Below are 24136 nucleotides of genomic sequence, written 5' to 3' on the forward strand. Positions count from 1 at the left end.
CACAGGCTGCACTGAACGCAGTCACAGACCGAGAAGACCCACGGAACTGACCTGGAGGCAACCCCCAGCCTGAGCAGAGCCCTTGCTCCTCTGTAGGCTTCAGGTAACAAGAAGAGAAACCAGATTTTCGTTATTATAAGCCCTGAGATCTAGGGGGTTCTTTATTGTACAGCAAAACCATGTCGACGAAAATAATCCATAACCAATCTATAAATGAAAATTTAGGAGAGTTTCTTCTGAGCTGAAATCTGAGGACCATGGCCCTGGGCCTTTCTTCTCAAAGAAAGAAAGTGCACCAAAGAAGTGAGGTATACAGAGTGGTGATATACCCACAAACAGGATGTTTCACATATGACTGAAATGTCCCTCCCACAATAGTCACAAGATTGCCCTGTCGGCACAGCGCTTGATGGACACAGCAGGTAGTGGGTCTGCTATCTCGGAGGGCGCAGCAGGAGGCAAGTCAATTGTCTGAGCTGGGTGTTCACAGGTGAGCGCAGCAATCAGTTCCTAGCCTAAGGAAAGATGCCTAATCCTTAAGGGAATGCCAACGTTGGGAGGGGGAGGGAAGTTACACCTTTATCTCAAGGGCCTTTGTTCTTGCTGTAGGGAATATCTAAAGCAGATATACAATGCATGCTCAACAGCCAGGGTCAGGCCCTTTTGGAAAGACAAGGTCAGGCCGAATTAGGTTTACACCAAATGGCTTCCCCATGTACTCCAATATATCCTATTGCTTGCCATTTTTATTTGTCAACCGATAGGTCTACTCCCTCCCGATTCTTTTATACATGGAATCATGAAAGTATAGAACACGGAGCTCTGGACTCTTAGGGGAGCTTCTTTTGTGCAAGGACAGATATGTGGGCAGAGACTTGAGGAGACCCACGTATGTAGACGGGATAGGGATGTGGGCAATGGCGGTGTCAGAGAATTAGCTCTCTAGCTGATGTTAGGAAATACCCAGTGCTGCCATGAATGCACCCACTCGAATCTCTCCACGCTCTTCCGTAGAGGGGGCAGCCCCTTCCTGGTTTTGACACATACCCCTCCTTCTGCATGTACCATCTGGGTGATTTCTGTTCCCTTCTAGATATCTCTAGATGTTCATTTTCATTTTCTGCTGAGAGCAGAGAATGGGGTGGGGAGGGTTGACACAACCAGGGTGGCTTTCTCCAGACCTCACAAAGGTCTTTACTCCACTGGTGATCCCAACACAGCTCCAGCCCCCTTGAAAATCCTTGTTAACCACCTGCACCCCTCGCTCTTCTCTAAGAACCATATTAATAACAACACTCCCATTCATACAATTTCAAATTCCAAAGAGACGCTGGAGACATGGCCTATTTGTACTCCAACCAATGCCTTTTGTGGCCTTTGGAGAGGCAGCATCACGTAGTGGTTCAGAAGGTAAATCATGTCACCAGAATGCTTGCATTTGAATCCTGCTTGCCAGCAGTGTGACCTTGGACAAGTTACTTAACTTCTCTGTGCCTTCATTTTCTCACAATTGTAATAGTAGTTATACTGTAGGGTTCCTATGAGAATTATTTGAGTGAATGCATATAAAGCACTGAGAATACTGCCTGGCATATACCGAAATGCTCAGAAAATGTTAGCTCTTCATATTGTTTTATGAATGAGCCCAAGTATTTTGGTCAAGTCACAGAGGCAGAGGCAGAGAGGGGGATTCCAAACTCCAGCCTCCTCTTCTAAATGCTTGCAGTGGCCTCCGTCCCAGCCCTCCACCCCGCTTCTCGGGACCCATGCTGCCCTTGCGCTCGCTCTGTTGTTCTGGCCTGGGCTGTGGGTATTCTTATTGGCAGAAAATGAGTTGCAGCGAGATCAGAATGGAATAGCTATGCATCATTTAACAACGGGGAAGTGTTCTGAGAAATGTGTCGTTAGATGATTTCCTTGTTGTACGAACATCAGACAGTGCACTTACACAAACCTAGATGGTATAGCCTACTACCCACCAAGGCTATATGGAACTAACCTTATGGGACCCTCATCAAGTGTGAATCCATTGTTAACCAAAGCACCATTACGCGGCATTACCGTATTGCATAGCAATGTCCAGAGACACAGAGCAGGCAAGAGAAGGGGGAAGAAAAAGGAGGAAAGGGGGCGAGGGCCTGAGCGTCATTCCAAATGGGGTCATGGCTGCGCTGAGGGGCAGGAGCACCCTGCTCAGAGGAATCACTCAGCGCCCCTTCAAAGAGAGAGTCTTTAACTGTACCATAATCCATTACATGCCAGCAAAACAGAGAAGAAGACCTCTCCTATGTCTTCTCAAACGATTCAGCTCTGGCCCAGACTTGCATACCTTCCTGGCATTAACCACCATCCCTAGCAGGCAACCCAATGGGGAACTATTTCCACACTCTGAACTCTGGTGACTTATTAAATATTCCTTCCAAACAGTCTTCTCACTGAGAGGAGTGGCAATAAATAAAATGTTTTCCGTATCATTACATCTCCAGTGATGTGTCTTATTGCCTGTTAAAGAGTCAATCCTCTAGAAACTTCCTGGCTGGCCCATCCCTTAATTTGACCATCATTAGATTAATGCACATTTTTCAAAGACAAAGTAAAGGGGCCATAATTGCAAAATAATGGCTGAAACAGTGGATCTGGGCCAGACTCACACACCAGCGTGAGCAGAAAGATTGCTTTAATTTAAAGGAAATTGGGCCCATGTTCCCATTCCCTCCAATCCTCTTCTCTTTGCTTTGTCAAGGGGCCTCCTTATCAAGATATTCAGTTTTCAGAAAGAAACAGCTATTTAAAACATCAACCGATAGAAAACTAAAGCTGAGAAATTAGAGCCAGAAATTGGATTTAACCCTGATTTCAAAATCCATTTTATAAATACTGTATTTTCCTCATTTATAAAGTGGTAATAATTCTACCCACTCTACAGATTAATTGCAACACGTGAATGAAATAACATTTATAAAGTGCTACACAGCACTTGGCATATTGCAATCGGTCACTAAAAATTAGTGCCTTTTAAATAAATAAAGGATGTAAGAGGATCCGGCAAAGTTTGTTTTGCTACAAATCTACTAAGTAACCAATCAGGAAGGATTCCCCAGTTGAGAGGCCTTAAAAACATTGTTCTCTGCCATCCACCAGCCGTCTCCCGGCAGCTGGTGTCCAGGTGACATATAGCCCTGATATCTAGGACACTGGACACAGTGTTGGGTGACACAATATAGCAGGTGAGCTGGACCTCCCTGGGAACAAGGAGTTGAATGGGGTCTTTCTTAAGACCGAAGCTCTGGAAGAGTAAAGGTCTTGGGTAAGGGGAGGTAAAGATAAGAGGTGGCAATGGATAAATGATGGGAGAGGTACAAGGCAGCAAACAGCCAGTGACCATTCTTTCTCACTGAGGCTTCCTACAGCCCTAGCTGTCCTGCTGTCCTGTGAGGCAGCCCTTGGAGAAGAAGATAACAGCAGGATGTGTTTATTGAGTACCTCCTATGAGCCAGGCAATCTGCTAAGGGTTTTATATACATTATCTCTCTTAAAACTTCCCCTAAATCCTGTGAGGTGGAAACTCTGACGATCCTCATTTTGTAGATGAGGAACCCAATCTCAGAGAGGTTAAATATACTGCTTTGGGTCACTGGTAAAGTCAGGCATTAAACTCAAGTTCATCTGTGGTACACTGTATGGCTAGTAAGACACTAAAGCACTTACTGTCCAACAATGGGGACAATGATGACTAAGAGGAGGAGACAGTCATGGGTTTCTGGAATAGCACCTTGAAGTCATCCCTGTCTCCTCTCTGCCCCTCTCTGAATCCCTCCTCTCATCTTTCCTCCCTCCTTATTATTCCCATCATTCCAGGTTATCTTAGCAGGAGAAACTTGTGACAGTCACTGAGAAGAAATTCTCATGATTCAGAAGGAATCTCTGAAACTTTTATGATGACTCATACTCCAGGAGAAAGTGTCAGCTGTAAGATATTCTATAAGGAATCAGGAGCTCGGGTTTGAGTCCATCATTTGTCACTAATTACATGGCTTTGGCCAAGTCAGTTGACTTGCGTGAGCCTTAGTGGATAAACCATACCTATCCTACAAACACATCATATTCTTGGAAGGTGGCCATGATGTCACCTCTTCCTACCTTCTCCTTCCATCAAATCCTCTCTCTGAAGAGATTCTGCTTCTGCTCTCTTCCCTCAGGCATGGTCCATAAGCCCAAAACACGAGCACCTCCTAGATGAACATCTTAGCCAGAGACTAGGCTCAACTGGTGCCCACAGCGCTCTGTGTAAGTCCTTTCTTCCATTAGAGCATAACCATATAGGATAGTCTAAAGTTCTCAAACTTGACTGTGCATCAGGATACACTGGAAAGCTGATGCAACCCGGATTGCCACCTCCAGAGTTTCTGATTCAGTAGGTCTGGGGTGGGACCAAGAATTTGCATCTCTAACAAGTTGCTGGTTGATGCCTGCGCTGCTGGTCTTTGAACCACTTTGAGAACCACTGGCATTGTTCAGGATGCCCAAGTCAATTCCTAGCTCTTCTACTTTCCAGCTGTGCAATCTTGGACAAGCCAATCTCTCCAAGCCTCAGTCTCTTCATCTATAAAATGGATATGATGATGATGCCTACTTCATAAGAGTATTGCAAGGAAGAGTGAGCTCCTGCATGGAAAGCCTTCAGCACTCTACCTGGCACTTAGTGAGTGTTCAATGCTTGTGAGTTATTATAATTCAAAGGGTTCTAAAGACCCAGGGGTCATTTAACCTGTATCTTCTCAGTAGGCTGCACTCCTCAACCCCCAGAAAGAACACCTGTTGTTGTTGTTAAATGTGTCTCTATCCCAGGAGCTGCCCAGACATGAAGGCCAGCTTCAGAGCGAACTGGTAGTGAGATAACGACAATGATCCAGATGCGCCCAGTCTCTGGACTGGTGGCTGGGAAATGTTGAGGTTTCTGAGATTCTTGCTGTAGGGAAGGAGCTTAGAACATGGCATCAAAAGCTGTGAATTTGGATCCAGGCTCTGCCAGTTTCTGGCAGTCACCCCAGACAAATTCAATGTAATCTCTGAGACTCAGTTTCCTCATCTGTTCAATGGGGACAACAATGTTCCCCTAAATGAGCTGCCAGTGTTGTTTTGTAAGCGGTGGTCCTCCTAGTTGTGAGAAACCCAGCAGCTACCTAAATATTTGTGTCCCTTACTGCTCCAGGCAATTAAGGTGCCACTGCTGAGAGCATGAGCCAGTGCCCCCTGGTTGTGACACTACCTGGATTCTGTTACTTAAAGATCCCTCATTTCTGAGAAAGGCCAGGTCACTCCACTAGACCAATATGCCCTGGCCTTAGCTTACCCATGTTTCTAGGGAATGCCATTGGCTTGTGTACCCACCATAGGTTATTCCAAAAGAGTAATGTTTAGCAGAGGCTGGGTAGTGACATGGTCAGCTAGAGCCACAAAGCCCACAAGAGACAAAGTTCATGATAATGTGCCCATTTTCCTTCCTCTTCTCTTTCTTCCAAGAAGTCAATTTCAGCAGTCACTGGACATGCCTTGAAAGAGCTCAGCAAATCCCACAGGAGAGAACCACAGATTGTTTTTATCATTTTGTTCTAATTTCCCTGTTTGCCGAGTAATCCTGGTAAATAGCTTTGTACAAACAGAAAACTGTTTGATTCTATTGAGTTCTTGCCTGGGACACTAACGCCTCAATCTTAAGGTTGGCAGGGTAGGTAGAGAAAGCACTTTGGATTTAAATTTTCTGATACATGTGAGCATAACAAAAATGAAAGAACACCCTCTGGCCATCTATTTATTCATACAACAAATGCTGACTGAGTGCTTACTGGTTGGCAGTCACAGTTCTTGAGTGTTGGCGATATGAAAGAGAACAAAGCATACTCTCTGACCTCATGGATCAATACCTAATCAAGGAGTACTCTAAATGACACAGATAATTGACAGCAGAGTATTTGGCCAAGGAGCCCTCAGCAGTTTAAGAACTATTGGTCAAGCTATGAGTGTAGGAAGGACAAGACTTTAAGAAGATATCTACCTACTTGCTTTTTTAGTGTCAGAAGAAATTATGACTTCACACATCAGGAACCAAGTGATGGAAAATGTTTTGTCTAATTCTTTCAAATTGGCTACACTACACAGCTGTTTGTGTATTTATTCCTTCACACATTCAATCAACAAATGTTCTTTGGGACTTTCTATGTACCAGGTTCAAGAGATACAACAGTAAATAAGACTTGCACCCTGCCCTCCCAGACTGCTTGGTCTCATGGGAACAGATAACTACCATTCAGAATGATGAGTTTGAGGAAAGTGAGAGTGACAAAGAACAAAGGAAACAAAGAGTATAAAGCCTACATGTGCCTGACTGTATGGCTAACATGCACTGGTATAGTTCCAGGTGCTTTATGTGTATTCATATAGCGGGTGATACTATGATCCCCACTTTACAGGTGGAAAATTGAGTCACAGACATAGTAGGCCACACAGCCAGTAAGTACCAGATCTGAAGAGGGAACCCAGGTAGATTTTAATGACTGTTTGTTGCTTCTCCAGCTAAATTCAGTGATGAGCATTTACTTAGAGGTTTGATGACAGCTCATCTTTGCTTTCAGCCCAGATCATCTTGCCCCACAAAAGCCCCCCAAACACAAAACTTCATATCAAATGGGACTCATTCCAGATGTAGGAGAGTCCAGCAAGAGTTTTTCCAGGATTGAGTGCCCAGAAGGGTTACTCTCCCCCTTGGGTGGTGGCCAGAGAAGCAATACAAGTAAAACAAACATAATAGGATGGAAATAGGATGGAGGAACAGAAGATCTTGTTCCCACCCTAGCTTTGCCTCTCTCTGGCCGTGTGACCTCTGGCAAGTTGTTGGACCTTGGGTTTCCCTTTTAATTCAATGGGGATATCAATACAACTTCAAGCCATAGTGTGAGGGGTTTGGATATGAGTGGCTTTTAAGCTGCCATATAGATGCTATATTTTTTATTATCATTACTAATACTGTCATCATCATCGTTGTTGTCATTGTCATCATCCTCGGATGCTTGGCCCACAAATACGTCAAGAAGAATTTATCAACTATGAATTCGTCTGGAGGATCAGAGTCCAGAGCTCAAGGTCACCTAGTCAGTCACAGCCAAAAGCCCTAGAGAAAAAGAGAACTTGACAGTGATTGGGTCTGGAGGGGGATACCAGTCGAGCTTGCTGAGCTGATATGAACCAGGTACTCTGAATGGGCACTTTGCGAAGACTCCTAGAACTTTGCCAGTTTCGAGTTTCCACACTGCTCCACTGACCTTCACTGAATGACCACACCCAATGCCATTCAACGACTCTGTGTGGGGCACCATGTCACCTCCATTAGCTAAGGTGATAATAAATCGTTTATCAACATCATTGACATTTTTAGCCTCCTCCCTGCAGTGTGGTCTTTTCAGGTTCTCTCATCTTCCCAGCCCTTTTCACAAAATCCCTGCTCTTTTAATTCTTTCTGCTATCCTGTCCAGGCAACTGGTTTTTCTTGCCTGCTTCTGTGCGTGTCACAGATTGGCACTCTCCACAGCCTTAGCTCCAATTAATTCTCTGTTTTGTTTGATTTCTAGCCAACAGCCAGCAACTCCCTGGGTTCTACTCCTGGTTGCTCAAATAAATAAACTAAATGTTAATCTGTTGCTCATTGATTATGATTAAGTGCAGAAATGGTGTAACCGGAAATATTAATGTTTTTCTAGGCATCCACAGTAGCACAATAGTGGTATTGGGTTTTGTTTTGGTTGGTTTAGTAGGGGAAAAGGAATGCCTCTTTTTTATCTTCCATTATCTCATTTGATTCTCCCGACAGCCTGGCAAAGTACACAGGGCAAGAATTATTAGCTGTATTTCACAGATGAGGAAACCAGGGTAAGAAAAATTAAATAACTTGCCCAAAGCCACATAGTTCAGAAGAAGCTAACTGCAGTTAAAACTCAGTCACCCTGACTCCCTATTCAGCAAAACCGTTGCGAGTGGTTCCATTTCCCATCATGTCATCATGTGGGATAAGAATACTTTACATAATATTTTCATAGACATTTTCTGGGTTATCCAGAGCGCATTCTGTGGAACAGCAGTTGTGTGAGATGCTCTATAAGAAAAAAATTCTGTGGTCAAATACATCTGTAACATGCAGTATACTAGATCCCCCTCTTGGAGATTCACTACGTTGATTAGCATATGAGTCTCTGAGAAGTCCTGCTGCACAAGACTTAAACAAATTTATGACCCAAAATTGTCTGAACGTATGTGATCACAGGGAGGCAAGAGCGGAAGCAGAGACCATGTTCCGACAATCCAGACAAGAGACTGGGGAGTTTGAACAAAGGTGTATGGTAGCATAGGTGGTGAGACTAGGTAGATTCTGGACATAGTTCAGCTGCAGAACCAACCAGATTTCCTGGTGGATAGGATATAGGGCGCAAGAAGAAGAAAAAGACGCCTCAGAGATGTTAGGCCCGAGCAACTAGATGAATACAATGTTTTTTTCCTTAGGGAGGCTCTCCCTGGACTAGTAACATCACCCTGTCATTGTAGCCTCTTGTAGCATCAGATTCCTTGCATTCAGAGATTGCACGGTTTTCGTTTTATCTTTGTTGATGAGGTTTTTTTCTTTTTTTTTACAATGGCTGAGCTTATAATTTTTTGCTTACTACATAGCCCTGGTGTCTAGGATATCGTAGGTACTCAATAAATATTTGACGAATAAATGGATGAACAGAGACTAGCATGTAGTAGATATTTAACAAATCATAGCTACATATTACTAATCAGTCTAGTATGAGATAGTACTAATATCACTAATCAATTTAGTATGCAGTGTGGGGGTTGGAGGGAGGTGGAAGAGGTGTGACTGCTAACAGAAAGGAAAAGATGGTTAGGAGACCTAGTTCTAATCTGAGCCCTGTCCCTATATTTCTGGTCTTGGGTGAGTCCCTTCCCCTCTCTGAATCCAGTTCTAATCTCATTCAACAAGGGGTAGGACAATATGATTTTCATTAACCCTGCACCTTGCTGCCATGAGTCCCAGTGGAAGCCATGGCCTTCCTTGGGAAGGTGTCACACAGCACTGCCCGATACAGAACATGTCTGATCAAATGCCCCACCATCTTGGGTAGCTCAAGCCCCTTAGGTGCACAGAAAAGAGGAATGCAATGGTGGCTGGAGTCACTAAGAAGGCATCCTGGAGGTTTTCCTTCTTCCTCCTTTCAAGAGCCTAAAGTAACAGATGAATATGGTAACATTTGGTGGAGAAAAAAAACATCTTTTCTCATTTTCATTACTCTCAGTCCAATTGGCAACACTGAAGTAAGAGCTTGCCCCTTTCCTGGTCCCAAAGAAGGACCACTGAGCAAAGGCTACTTGTTCTTTAGACCTCTCTATTCTCTGAATCTTGTTTTGTACATCTGAAATAGCCTTTCTTTTCTCTTCCAGTTAGGAATATACAAAAATACATTTCCCATCTGGACCTTTTGTGAACCTTTCTCCCTAAAGGCTGGTCTTGGGTTCCTGGACCTGGGCAGATTGTGCGACTAGTGGCCTCACCACAATGCATGCAACAGGTCCACAAGATTTCACCAGGTCTCCCTATGACGGCTCTCCCAGGGAGGGCTACTGGGCAAAAGATTTTTGGTTTCAGTTCATTTATTTTTGTTTTCCACTTGGCTGCCCAGGGCAAACATCTACCCTGAGAGTTTCTCCCCGGGGACCATCCACTCTATCATTACTGGCCTTGGTGCAGATGTTGTAAGGGTCCCCCAGCGCTGAGGCCCTGCCTGCCTCCTTCTTTCCCCAGAAGAGGTCACTACTTGATTAAGAAAAGCAGCAGCTTTACCTCAGCCCCTAGCCCCCCACTGCCAGTCAATGCACAGTTCTTCTCAGTAGTTAATAACCAAACTCCAAAAAGCCACCCAGTCTTTTCTAATAGTCTCTCCATTGACTTCATTAACATTGTTATTGTGAAAAATATTCATAGCTTCATGTGGTGATTATCGCATTAGTCTTGCTTTACAAAGAGCCCAGTGTGACAACCCCTTTATTTCCTCCTCAAACCGACCCTCTGCTCCTAGTTAGCCTAGTCTATAGGTGAGAAGACTGAAGGACAAAGAGATAAACTGGCTTATGTCAAGATGATCAACAGCAAAGTTTGGATGAGAACCCATGTCTTCTGATGACAAGTTCAAGTGTTGAAAGTCATAAAGTTGAAAGTTCATTGGCTGAGCTTCTAAGGCAGGAGTGAAAGATTGGAACACGATAACAATTCAAGTTGAGAAGAGTCGTCCTGAGAGGACAGACAGACAGGAAAGGAGGCAATTTGAAAGCCAGTGGCTTATCTAGAGGGCAGCTCAACATTCTTTCCATCTTTAGGATTCCCAGAAACTAAACAATGGAACCAAGCTACAAAGACAATGGCAACACAAGAGTCCACCTAGCCATCACAGGGATGGGATCAAAGATCAGGCCGCTATGTCATGGATTCTTTGTCATAGAATGAAGTGCCTGAGAGACATAGGATATCACTCTGAGTTTTTGATTTCAAGTAACATATGGAGAAAAAAGGAGGGGGGGACAGTAATGATTCACTGGAAGTTTGTCAGAGGCTCACAGCAACAGGAGGCTGAGAAAACAAGAACCACAGCAGTCTGGATGGTTACAGAGAAGGAAGTTCAACAACCATCTTGTAGGAAGAAGGAAGATTGCAGCTGAATACCACCATCAAAGCTATCTTAGTTGAGAATGAATTCTAAGTGACAATTTAGCTTTACAACATACACTCAAGCTTGGAAATTCCAGAAGCAAGAGTCGTGTAGCCTGGATCCCATATCTGAGAAGTGAGGTCACAAAAGCATCTAACGGGCCAAGCCCGAGACATTTGCTCAGCTCTGGCAGCCTAGGGATAGGTATGAGCCTAAACTCTCTGACATCTGTGGTAGGTGGAGGCCACTGCTCTCCAATAAGATCACCAAAATGATATTCTGTGTCAACAAATGAGGAGGTTGGATGCTGGACAGCTCCCAAAATGAAAGTCAATGAGAGCCCACCACACGAGGTTGGTATGCATTCTTATAAATCCAATGGTTCTTCCAAAGATGTGGAGCATTCTAGCATCCACAGTCAATATTAATAATAGATATAATTTAATAAACACCTATTATGAATTGAGGAAGGTAATAAGTGCTATATACATATATTATTACATTTCATTTTCAAAACAGCCCTGCAAGGGGTTTTATTAATTCTCTTTCACCAAAGAGAGACCCGAGGCTCAGAGAGGCAAGATAACATTTCCAGGGCTACATAGCTTTCAGTTAGAGTTATAACCCACATCTAGATACAAGTGAAAAGCTGTAGTTCTTCCTACTACCTGACACCATGCTCTCCAGGGTAGACCAGGTAACCTTCTATTTCCATAGCAAGAGGACTTTGATGGAAGAGGGATGAAGACTCCATGATAGCCAAGCTGAAGAGGACCTTGTTGGTAACAGTTTGAATTAACTTGGCATCTGAAGTCATCCCCCCAAATGAGAGGGGAGCAATACACTATTGGGATGATTCTAACAGTACATCATTTCTGATTTTTATGTTTCATTATATGGCTCGACTTTATTAATAGGCAAGTGTTTGTTGAGCAGGACACCATATGAGGTCCTATGGAGGATGTAAGAATGTGTAAGCTGTTTCTCTGTTTTCATTCAACACCTTGAAATCTCATTGTCTTCCTATGTGCTTGGAAAGATAACTAGTAATTTGAATTATACTGGTTCAGATATTAAATGAAAAGGGTCCTGAGGGGGGATAGTCAGGAGAGTTTCATAAAAGATCTAACATCTGAGCTCTCCACTGAACATTAGTTCTTAACAAGTGAAGCAGAGATAGGAGGGCGTCCCTGGAAGGGGGAGGGGTAAAAGGAAAGGCACAGAGACAGCAAGGAGATTGGTCCAGCTAAAGCTAAGAGTTGATAATATCATCTAGTGAGAGAGAGAATTAAAAAGCAGGTTGAAACAGGTGTATGCAGGGATTTTGAATCCCAGGTCAAAGAACTTGACATTTACATTAAAAGCGATGGGAATCTGAAGGAGGTATCTGAACTAGTTAGGGACATGCCCAGCACCCGCAGTAGATCTTGGAAACTATCAGGTGTTTGCTAAGTGAGTGCTATGTATAGGATGTGCTGACATGGAAAGAGAAAAAAAATCAAGGACATTAATTAAAAGCCCATTGCAGTGGCAATCTGGATGATATAGGTAGAAAGAGGAAAGCTTGGAAGCAATGAAAATGACATCATAAAAGGAAAAGAAGATTATTGTAATTCCAGCATTATTTCCTGAATGGTAATTTACATCAAGAACAGAGAGAGAAAATCTTCTAACAACCCCTAAATTCAAGAACCCATAATTCTACCAGAGGAGCTAAAGATGCTTATTCATGCCTCTGGCAGTCCAGAGCTCTAGAAAGGAGAAGTAGAATTTTAAAAACAGAAAGTAAAAATATAAAAACTAACTAACATGTGTTCAGCTTTAGGGCCAACATTTCACCTTTTGCTAATGATAATTGATATTCAATTTACCCATGGTGAATGAACAAACACAGAAAAGCAGGTCTTATTATGCCCATTTTACAGATGGGAAAACTGAGGCTCAAAGAAGCCCAATATCTCACAGCGACTTGACTCCAGATAAACTGATTCTAAATCCTCTATTTTTTCTATTATTCCATATGGCAGAAGAAGAGAGGAGGAAAAGAGAAAGATGCAATCCTAGGAAGTCTTATTGGTTAATGCCTCAGGAAACACATAGTGGGGCTGTACCACGGTGAGGACCCATGGTTGAACATACGCTTAACTTTACTCTGTGTCACAGGTATGGACACTCATCTGCTTACGAGGAGGAGCTGCAGTGAATGATAATCCATTTTCTCTTCTGAGATTTGTAAACTGGTTTTGTTAGGTTTTGTTTTAAATGCAGAGACTGCATATATGCAGTTAGTATTTTTTGACAAGGCTGTTAGGTCAATAACCACCTGCTTTCTCCATTTCTCCTCCCCGCATCATTCACTCATCAAACACCAGCAAATGCTAGAGAGCTCTCATTCAGCCAATAAGTCCCAGAATTGCATAAAACTACAGTCATTCTCATCAAACAAGATCTTACAATTGGGAGCAAGTCCCACAGCTTCAGCAATTTGGTTTCTTGGCAGGAACAAAAAAAATGTTGCCTTCTCCTCCCTGGAAGGATCAGAAACCTGGGAGAAGTCATGGATGGGTGTTCCTTATGCTCAGCATCCTTCTTCCTGACACAGGATTTGCCAAGGGGACAACAGAGATTTCATAAAGACACATTTCATGACAAGACACAGGGGAGTACAAAGGTTCCAAGCCACAGTCACCTTCGTTGAGACTAACTATTGCCATCAGCTCTCTAATAAAGGTTCAACAGAAAGTTTGGCCAGATTCCTTTCTGTGTCTACCAGGTCCTGGGAAGGCCCAACAAGTTATGCTCCTTCACTATGATTCATTCAGACTCAAGTCCCACGGACAAGCAGGGAATGATTCGGAGTTAGTCTCCACCAAAACTAGCTACTTCTTAGACATTATCTCCTGAAAAATGTGATTGAGTTTTAAGCCACAACAACTGATTAGACTCCAACAAAAGCTCACAAAGCTTTTCACCTGTGTGACCATCTGCCTTTTCTCCAGTCCACTACCGACACCATCATCTAGCCTTGCTTCCTAAGGAAAATGGCTTCTTTCTGAAACCAGAATCCAGTGTTATTGTGACATATGAAGACTCTTATGGACCAAAGCAGCCCAACAGTATGGAGCAGTGCACCCGGACACATGGGATGGGTTAAGGTCGGCCAAGGACACTGCTCCCCTCAGCCCTGTAAGTAGCTGAAGCCCCCAGGGAAGTCAGTCCCCAGTAGATTCTTCTGTTTGCCCTTTATCTTTTCTTATGTGTGCCAAGAAAAAAACTGGGAAGCATCGTCATAGATTATTGAAGGAGAAACTTAGTAAAGGCTTTTTCAAGGAGAATTAGGCGGTATTTATCAAAAGCCTCAAAAAGTGCATGCCCTTTAAACCAGAAAATGCTACTACTAGTGATTTACTCTATGCTAACAATTAGGGGTGAAAACATAAAAGTATAAAGACATTCATCACAGTGTCGTTTATAATGAGGAAACATTAGAAACAATCTATATATCTACAAATAGCAGTTTGGTTAGGAATGTTATGGTATATTCATATTATGTGATATTCAGCAGTCATTCAAAATGATATAAAAATCTTTTCATTGATCTGGCAGGGAGTTTATGATATATTATTAAGTGAGGAAAAAAGGGTGAAAAATAATAGAGGAGTATTGCATTTTTGTTAAAAATGTAACACATTAAAATAGTCGTATATTCCTAAGTGTGTATATTTCGAATATAATAAAATGCTGTGCCATGATGGTATTGGAATAGCTTGGTGTATGATTACTTCTGTGGTGACGGTACTGTCCTAACATTTGGCATTTCTGAAGTTAGGTAAGGCTAAAGGCCTGAAATAAGGGAGAAGATCTTTTCCAAAGTGGGAGATCCTTCTCGCGGTCAGTGTCCCAGGAAAAAGATGTGTCTTTTAGAAATTAAGGATTAAAAAGAGAGATTTCCTTCCTAGGCCTTTTGTCCCTGGAGACTTGTTCAAAAGTTATGAGACCTATAACCCTCAAGAGTGAACTAGTCAAGGAAGGAGATATCAAGGTGTTCCCAAAGTTTAATTCTAGGTCATTTTCTTTGTGCAATCAATCACTTAAGAAGTTGTAAAAACTTTTCACTTTTGCTCTGTTCTGAGGAGGCAATGATAATGACAGTACTAACTACCACTTATGGGGCCAGGCATTTTGTATCCATTATCTCCAATCCTCCCCACAGCTGTGTGAGATGGGAGGGACCATTCCTGTGTTGCACGAAGGAATAGCTAACATTCCTGAGCATTTATGCTAAGCCAGACACTCTCCTAAGACTTCGGCTCAGATTCTCACTTACACCTTACAACAACCTTAAGAAGTAGAGGTATTGGTATCACCTCCACTTTACCGTTGAGGAAGCTCATAAGGGGCTACAGAGAGAGGAGTAGCTTTCCCAAAGTCACACAGCTTGTTCACGGTGGGGATGGAATTCAGATTCAGGTAGTTTGAGCCTAGAAGCTCTAACTACTAAGCTCCCAAATGGCAGAAACACGAGAAGGGGGGTTATCCATATTCAGGCTGAAGTGTTAAATCAGGATGCAGAATAACACTGGAGGCCAGCATGCGGGTGGCAGAATGATTACAAAGGGAAGCCACTCTCCCCAAATGGAAAGTCAAACTCCCAGGGACAGATGGCCCCCGATGCTGCTAGATAGCTCTGTCATTTGTGACTCCACCACCCTCAAGACTTTCCATCCAGGGGCCAGACCCGTGGTCGAGTGGTTAAGTTCACGCACTCCACTTCAGCAGCCCAGGGTTTCGCCGGTTCGGATCCAGGGCGTAGACATGGCACCACTCATTAGGCCACGTTGAGACAGCGTCCCACATACCACAACTAGAAGGACTCACAACTAAAATATACAACTACGTACTTGGGGGATTTGGGGAGAAAAAGCAGAAACAACAACAACAAAAAAAGAAGATTGGCAACAGATGTTAGTTCAGGTGCCAATCTTTAAAAAAAAAAAGTCTTGGACCAGCAAATTAAAAAAAAAAATAAAAAGACTCTCTATCCAATGCTAACTTGGGGTGACCTGCTCCCCATTTTAAGAAAAGCTGCATTCTTCAGTAACATCAAGAGGAAACCTAGCTCTCCCTGTGAGATATGCCTTTGGTCAGTTGATACATTTTGCTAACCTAGGCATAGAGCCAGCCACTGAGGTTACAAGGCTCAGGTGCTCCCAGACTCATGGTAAACACATTAAGAGACTCTCAGTTATGGACCACAGCAGACATGTGAACAAGTGTTCGCAGAAGCAGAGAGAAGAGTGCTCTTGATTCTGTCAGGGAGAGAGGGGTCATGCCAAGCAAAGCCCATGGCCACCTACAGCTTTGTCACAGGCTGGTGGGCATCATTCCCACATGCTTTTAGGCTGTCTCAGGGGGCTTCATGCCACTGATCTAGAAGTGGGACATGCTTGGCCTTACCATTGGACTACATGAAGACATCTGAGGAAAGTATCTCTAAGGGGATCCTCTGAGACCTCAGACAGACATTTCATGCAGTCATCATCAGCTGCTTCTCTATCCCATGTATCAGAACAGTGAAATAGCCAAGGTGGTCATCAAATGACCCTGAGCCATGGACTAAGGGCACCTGAAGACCCAGTACAATTGAGTTCTCCCCCTCGCTTTATGCTGCATGTCTTCTAAAAGCTCTTTCAGCTGGACATATATACCCAAACATACACACACATGCCCCACTCACATACACTCAAACACGTACACTCATGTACGTGCACAGAGTCTCCAGAAGCAAATATTATTTTAAAATATTTGAGGACAGTGACCTGCAGGTCTATTGAACTTGAATTACTGCATCAACGATTTTCCTTTCAAGCCAAGATCAGATTCAAGTCAATACCTGCGGCCCAGATGCTGTGTCACTGAGTAAGAATTTCATGTGCACTGGGTCAAATTGAGCCCAGGGCACAACTGATCTGGAATAGTGTTGTGCTAAGAGCATTTAGCCTCCTGGCTCCAGCCACTCTGATGTCTGTCTTAGAATTGTGTCAGGAGCTAATGGCAGAAAAAGAGGCACTGTCATTCCACTTAATTGGGCAATCATTAGGACTTCCTCCAAGAAAGCAAGCAAGCAGGGAAGCTGCAGCTGACCTCCCTGGGGCTGTTTGGGGGTCTTGTGCCCGGGGACTACCTTACACAGGATAAATATATCTGAAGTTACCTAACTTCCTAGGCTGATCTACTTAGTAAACACCTTCAAAGGGATCAGGCTGACTTTTGAGATAAAGTCCGCCATAGGCAGCAAAGGTGGGCAAATAAATATTTAAAGGGCACATCCGTGTAGGTGGAGTAGGGAGGGAAAACAGATTAGAAACAGATATGATTTCACTTTGGGAGCTCTGTTGTGTAATTGTCCTTGCCCTTGTCCCTCCACTGACCAAACTTGCCTCTTCTCCAGGGCTTCTGGGGGGCCTGGCTCACTAGACACTCAGCCACCCAGTCTCTAGAAACATCTACCCCAAGACATGCATTCAACCTGACCGTAACCCTGTCACGAAATACCACAATCGTATTGGATGTTAGACTTGATCGAGACCTATTTAAGGGTCTAGAAGAGAAGAGTGCTATTCAGCAAACTCTAATTAACATGCAAATGACTACTAAAGGTGTTGGTTGTTGTGGTGGTGGTTGTTTTAATCCAGCAATGATTTAACCTAAAGGACTGACTCTCCAATGAGAGCATTTCAGGCAACATCAGCAGTTATCAATCGCACCTCTGCAGAGGACCAGCCGTGTCTACAGCATTTCCTGACTACACTTTTCAAGTGGCTTGCAGCCAATTATCACATAGCTCCTCACCACACTGTGCTAGAAGAGCAAGTAATGAGACCTCCCAGGTCACACAAAGGCTTCAAAAGAATCAGAGTACATGGTGCATAAATGAACTGCAATCAGTGCCACCTCCACGGTTAACTCTCTGGGAGGACCTAGGACAGAAACATTTCCATAACTGGATTGAAACCTAGGAGCCATACGGAATTGAAGGTCAGTTCTCTGGAGTGGATCAGGTGAGTGAACCAATAGGAGCTTCTTAATACTTTGCACATGTCAGAGGGTAGATGGGAGGGTGGGGAAGGTGGAGAACAGCATTCATGGAGCACCTGCTGTATGCCAGGCATGATGTTGGATGTTGTCATTCATTATCTCACTTAATCTTCATGGCAAACCTACAAATAGGTATTATTATCCTCATTTTACAGAGGAAACGGAGGCCTAAGGACACTAGACAGGCTACATACACTCCAGTCTGTTTTGTTTTGTCTTTCTTGTTTAATGGTTTGGTTTTGGTTTTTCTGCTGTACCATGTATGCATTGATCATTCATTCCGCAAAAATTATAAAGTCCTTGAAGACAAGAACCCTGTCTCTCTTCTCCCCACTGTACTCACAATGCATGGCTGAGCGCTGGACCTGCATTATTCATTCATTCATCCATTCACTCAACACATATTTCTCAGACCGTAGGGACATAGCAGTGAATAAGACCAAAAAGATATCTGTTACCATGAAGCTTACATTGTAGCTGAGAGAGACAATCAATCAATAAATAAGCATGCTAATAAAGGAAGAGAGGGAGAGGGGAAAGAAGGAAATGATCAGAAAGTCATGACTGCCATGCAGAGAGCTAGGATTGGAAGATGGGATGGAGAGAGGCAGAGTGGTACCATGGATTGGGCACTCAGGACAGGATTCTCGAAGGAGATGACCTTTAAGCGGAGATCTGAATGTCAAGAAGAAGGGAGCTATACAAGATCAAGGGGAAGTGATTGCAGCCAAAGAGATTGCAAAAGCCCTGAGGTAGGAATGAGCTTTGAGGGTTCAAAGAACTGAGTAAAGGCCAGTATGGCTTGAGCAGGTCAGTGAGTGAGGGGGAGTTACACAAGATGATGTCATTGAGATGGGTAGGAGCCAGGTGACAGGGTTTTGTAAGCCAAGGTTAGACTCATTCATCAAATATTTGTTAAATGAATAAACACAGGCCTTGGAGCACTGTGGGAACATAAGCACCAATTGCCTTTCAGGAGTTTACAGTTGTGTCAGAAAGATGAAAGAAATCCACATCTATTCATTTAAGAAATATTTACTGAGGCCCTAGAGTGTACCAGGAACTGTGGGAGATAGAGGGAGTACCAGGGTGTGTAAGCCATGCTCCTTGCCTTCACCCAGCCCGTAGTTCTAAGGAGAGAGACAAAACCACAGAGCAGCAAGTTCTCTAATTTGAGGAAACGCTACGTGAGCACATGGAAAACATCTCTCTCCGCCTGGGAAAAGTCAAGGAAAAAGTTAAGACAGCAGATGAATTAAGAGAAAAAGTCAAGGCAGAAGTTAAGACAGATAAAAGGAAGAGTCCAGAGATGGGTTGGTCCTTGTAGGCTGCAAAGGTCAGGGAAACTTCCCATAGAGAAAACTGGACGTGAGCTGGATCTTCAGGAATGAGTGGAATTTGGAGTTAAGAGGGAGGGGTTCCAGGCTGAATAACAAATGCGCACAGATCTCAATCAAAGGTCAACACCTTGGTGGGGCATTCAAAGTTCCCTAGGGCATCTGTTCCTCCTAACCAACACCTCTGCACACACACACTTACCCCTCCCTGTTCATCCTCCCTGTGCGCTGAAACACAACCGAGATGATCTGTTAACCATTCTCCAAATTGCGTACCATGTTAGTCACTCTGAAATGAACGTCTGATCCACATTCTAAGTAAGAAGACCATGTACAGCTTCCTGATGGTGGAATGACCTGTGAATAGGGAACTCCTAATTTCACCAAGTGTTTCACTTTCAGACAATTCTTTTCTGTGGCAAAGAGATCCCTCCTTAAATGCAATAGAAATCTGCTTCTTTGATGCAGCTATTCCGTGATCCTCAATTTAATCTCGGAAGTACTTGGGTCAACTATTACTGGGTAGGAATCAACATCAAAGCCCTAGGAGCATAAAACAATAAGCATTCATTTCTCACTTATGAAGATATAGGCTGGCTAGAAAGGTTCTGTTGCATGCTGCAGGGTGGGGGAGGCTGGCTTTTCTCCACAGGTCTCTCATCCTCCTCTGGGACCAGTGGGCCGGCTGAGACGTGCTGTTATTATGGTGATGACAGAAGTACAGGAGGGTGAGGCCACCACAGGCACCATGTAACTTCTGCCTACATTTCATTGGCCAAATCAAGTCACATATCCAAGTGCAAGGTCAAAGAGAGTACTCAAGAGGAGAGTACACTTTGCCCACCTAAGGCCATGGCAAGAATAGATGCAGTGTGATCAAAATTGCAGCCCATTACTCAGTCAACCACAGAAGTTACAAAGAATTCATCCCACTTCTACCATTAATGTCAAATCTCAGAAAGTAGAGCTCATGTTCCTACAAACATCCTTACTTTCCAGATTAAGCTTCCTTAATTTCTTATCCAGCAGGTTCTCAGAACCCTTCTCCTTATCCTGACCTGAACACTTTCCAGTTTGTTAACATTTTTAGCCAATATTTTCGGCAATCAGATGTAGTCATGGTACTCTCTTCCAGTGTGAATTTGCCAGTGCAAGACAGAGGGTCCATCTGTTATGATTTGATGCCTAATAAAACACTCAAAAAGTTAGTTCATGACTCTGTGGATCAGCTAGGCAATTCTTTTGGTCTGGGCTGGGTGTGGTTGGCAGATCACCTAAAGGTTGGCTGGTCTAGGATGGCCTCGGCTAGGATGCCTGGGGTCTCTCTCTGCTTTATCTCCTTCCTCCAGGATGCTAAGCAGGACTTATTCACATGGCTGTATCAGGAGTCCAAGAGTTCAAGAATGGAGGCTGCATGCTTGAGGAATAGATTCAAAATGGCATACCATCACTTCTGCCACATTCTCTCGGCCAAAGCAAATCACAAGGCCAACCCAAAATCAAGAAGTAGTGAAATAAACTCTACCTAATATAAGAAACCTGCAAGGTACTTTGGTCATTTTGGTAATCTCCCCTTACAAGGGTACTCTATACCACATGTTCATGAATACATTGAATGTAACCAAGCTTACCTTGGGTTTTGGCCTATGCTGCACTGTTGATTTAAGAGAGTTAGAAGTCAATTAACAACTTCACACTTTGAATCATGGACTGTCGTCAAGCAAATTCATATTACATTTATATTTATGCTCTTTATCTGAAACAAAGTATAATCCTTTATATTCCATTTCATCCCTGTTATTTCAGCCACCTTTGATTCTTATATATCCCTCCTTTTTTTTTTTTTTTTGGTGAAAAAGATTGTTGCTGAACTAACAGCTGTGTCAATCTTCCTCTGTTTTCTATGTGGGATGCCACTACAGCATGTCTTGATGAGCGGTGTGTAGGTCTGCACCCGGCATCTGAACCCACAAACCCCAGGCCACTGAAGCAGAGCACATGAACTTAACCCCTGTGCCACCAGGCCAACCCCATCTCTATCCCTTCTTGTAACAATCCTTTGTGTATCTTTTTAAGGATTGAAGTTGCCAAACTCTGAACAACATCTTCATGTATTTCCTTACTGTATCTGGTATAGGCAACAAATTGTTATCAGGTTGGTTCTAACAACAGTCTAAGGACACAGATAGTCACATTTTCTAATCTTGCTGTATATTCTATGGCAGCCATCACAGTGCTGGACACACAGCTGGTCCTTGGTTACCATGTGAAATCACACAAGAATGAGTCAATACTCAATACAACACGATTCCAATGAGGCGAATCAGTGGCTCTTCAATTCTTTTTTTCAGTAGAGTCCTTTTTTTTAAAGATGAAATATTCTATGAAAATCTAACATGAAAAACAAATAAACATGAGACTACTTTAGCTGGAAGAGGGGACATTGCTGATGCTTTTATTACTCAACTTCTCCCCTCCCACTCTCCCCAAAACTATCTGAGGTCTCCTTGGATGCTGTGGAACAAAATTTGAAGACCACTGAAGGAAACCAAATGTTTTTCAAACTTTGACAAACTTGACCCTCAATAAGAAATGCATTTTACACAGTGACCCAGAACACACAGAAACACAGATAACTGAAACAACTGTTTCTCAACACTGCTTCCCCCTAAAGGCAATACACTCTATATTTTGTATTCTATACATTTCATTTTTGGAATGTTGGCTGTAAACTACTAAATTGATTTTACAACCACTAAACAGGTCATGCCCCACAGTTAGAAACCAATGGACTAGATCACGTCTAGAAGAAGTCTTTCTATTTTGAAACTGCATTGGCTTTTGGTTCTGTAGCTTCCATACCCTCAATTTCCAATGTTTATTCTCAGGGATGAGGAGGGGCTGGTGATGGGCACCACCAAAAAGAGTGGAAGTTAAGTTCTAGATAAGCCATAATAATGCTCCCCAGAGGAATGGATACCACGTGACCTCATAGACGCTAATAAAATCACTAGATGAGACTTATGAGAACGGTTTACTCAAGTGTCAGACTACCTAAATTAAAATCCCAGTCATGCCAATTATACCTGAGTTACTCGGGTTTATTACTTAATCTAGCCGCACCTCAATAATTACCTCCTCTGACATTTCTAATATGAGTGTCTACCCTACAGGGTTGTTAATAGCATTAAATAAGATAGAGTATAATGGGAAATGAGAATAGCAAAACTTCTCTGAGAGAGTTGCTATGAGGATAGTCAAAATAATGAATTTAAAACACCTGGCACAGTGCCTGTCACATAGTAAGTGCTCAATAAAAAGGGTAGGGACAGACAGACAGAGACAGAAAGAGGGAGAAACACCCTGACAATATCAGGCCAAAAAAAAAAAGTGCCTTGAAAAGCAATTGTACATATTTTGAAAATGACTGAAGAACATTCAAGTTGTGTAAGAAAGAGCCAACCATAGCCAAATCACATTGGTTATCCTCACTATGATTTAGTGCTGTAAAATGCAGAGGTCTACCAAGACATTCCAGCAAGATGAAGTCATAAAATTCATCACTCTTTATCTGTGTGTGTGTGTGTGTGAAATCTGTTTGGTTCAGCAAACACTCACAATTGTCTCCTGTGTGCCACGAAAAGTGTTGGGGCTTCATGATAATTAAGGGACGTTTCTACCATTAAGGAACCTGTCATCCATCAATATCTCAATCTCGCTCTCCTTTTATTGAGCTCTTACTATGTAGCAGGCACTGTCCAGGTGTGCATACACTGCGTTTCACCTAACCCTCGGAGCAACCTCATCACGTAGGCTTTGATTTTCCCATTTCACGGTTGAGAACCCTGAGGCCACAGAACTGTTAAGAGACAGAGCGAGAATGTGAACCCATATCTCTCTATTAAAACCTAAGTCCTCTGCAACTTCCTACTTCTACTTCCATGGATTAATAGACGTAGACACAAAGATCACCAGATATAACAAAAAATACCAACTACATGGCACCTCTATGTATATCTCCTAATAGTATAGGGTAGTGGTTAAGAATGTGGGCTTCAGCCTTGGCCAGACCTGGCCACAAATTCTTGTTCTACCAATAATCCTAAAGTTCAAGAGAGAGAATCAGATGGATACATGATATAATATAAAGTTTCTGTAAATGTACGCATGCACACACACACGTAACATAGACTCAGTGCTGAAAGGTGCCTTAGAGAACATCTAATGCAGTCTCCTTACTTTGTAATTGAGAAAGCCAGCACTGGGTGGAGGCGAGAGCACCAGGGCTTTCCTGCTGGGGTTCCCCCGGGGAAGGAGAGACAGTTGCCATTAGAACCCAGTCAGCAGATGCCCCCCCAGCCCTGTGCTCTTTCCTGCACCCCACCCCATCCCACCTCTCTGTATAAATGTACCCAAGTTTCCAAAGGGTTACTCCCCAAATCAAAGGAAGTGTCTGCCCCAGATAAGGCAGATTCCTGCAGAGGAAGAAACTCCAACTCATTTGGAGATTTTCCTCTATCTACTCATTTGTGAAGGTCACCAGAAGGGCAGGGGAATGCTCCCATGACGTGACTCCTGGGTCTCCACACCCAAGAATGCAGGAAGGTTTAAATAAATCAGACTGCAGGCAAGAATTCAGACAGGCTCCCCCACATGTTCTGTGCTTTTTTTTCCCTAGTGGATACCATCAGCTGTTCTGTTGCTAAGAGACCAGAGAGGGTGGGAAAGGCCAATACCCATATTTTTCAAACTTATCTGCAAAACCGGGTTGTGCCTTCGGTCCCTCCAGGGGTTCGGCTTAAGAACAGGATATGACAACCAGGCAGATGGAGAGAGTGAGAGTACATTTTTTCGAGAAATGGACTGAGCTTTTCCTGGACATTCAGTGTCATCCAGCAGAGTCCTGGGAGCTGCCAATTACGGGTCTGATGCAATGTTTGGGAAAGAGCT

At 43.3% G+C, this 24136-nt stretch overlaps 1 long non-coding RNA gene across 4 annotated transcripts in view; it reads right to left on the reverse strand.

Annotated features, from left to right (window-relative positions):
- LOC124228242 (uncharacterized) overlaps positions 1-24136 on the reverse strand; it is a 98113-nt gene that overhangs the window by 50520 nt on the left and 23457 nt on the right. For 2 of the 4 annotated variants that reach the window (XR_006885666.1, XR_006885667.1), the window contains exon 1: positions 23426-23927. The exons of the other annotated variants lie outside the window; for them this stretch is intronic. This is a non-coding gene — a long non-coding RNA (uncharacterized LOC124228242). Of the gene's footprint in view, positions 1-23425; positions 23928-24136 lie in introns of those variants that run through there. 4 annotated transcript variants of the gene reach the window in all.

Source organism: Equus quagga, chromosome 16 (genome assembly GCF_021613505.1).
Source record: "Equus quagga isolate Etosha38 chromosome 16, UCLA_HA_Equagga_1.0, whole genome shotgun sequence".
Taxonomy (NCBI): Eukaryota; Metazoa; Chordata; class Mammalia; order Perissodactyla; family Equidae; genus Equus; species Equus quagga.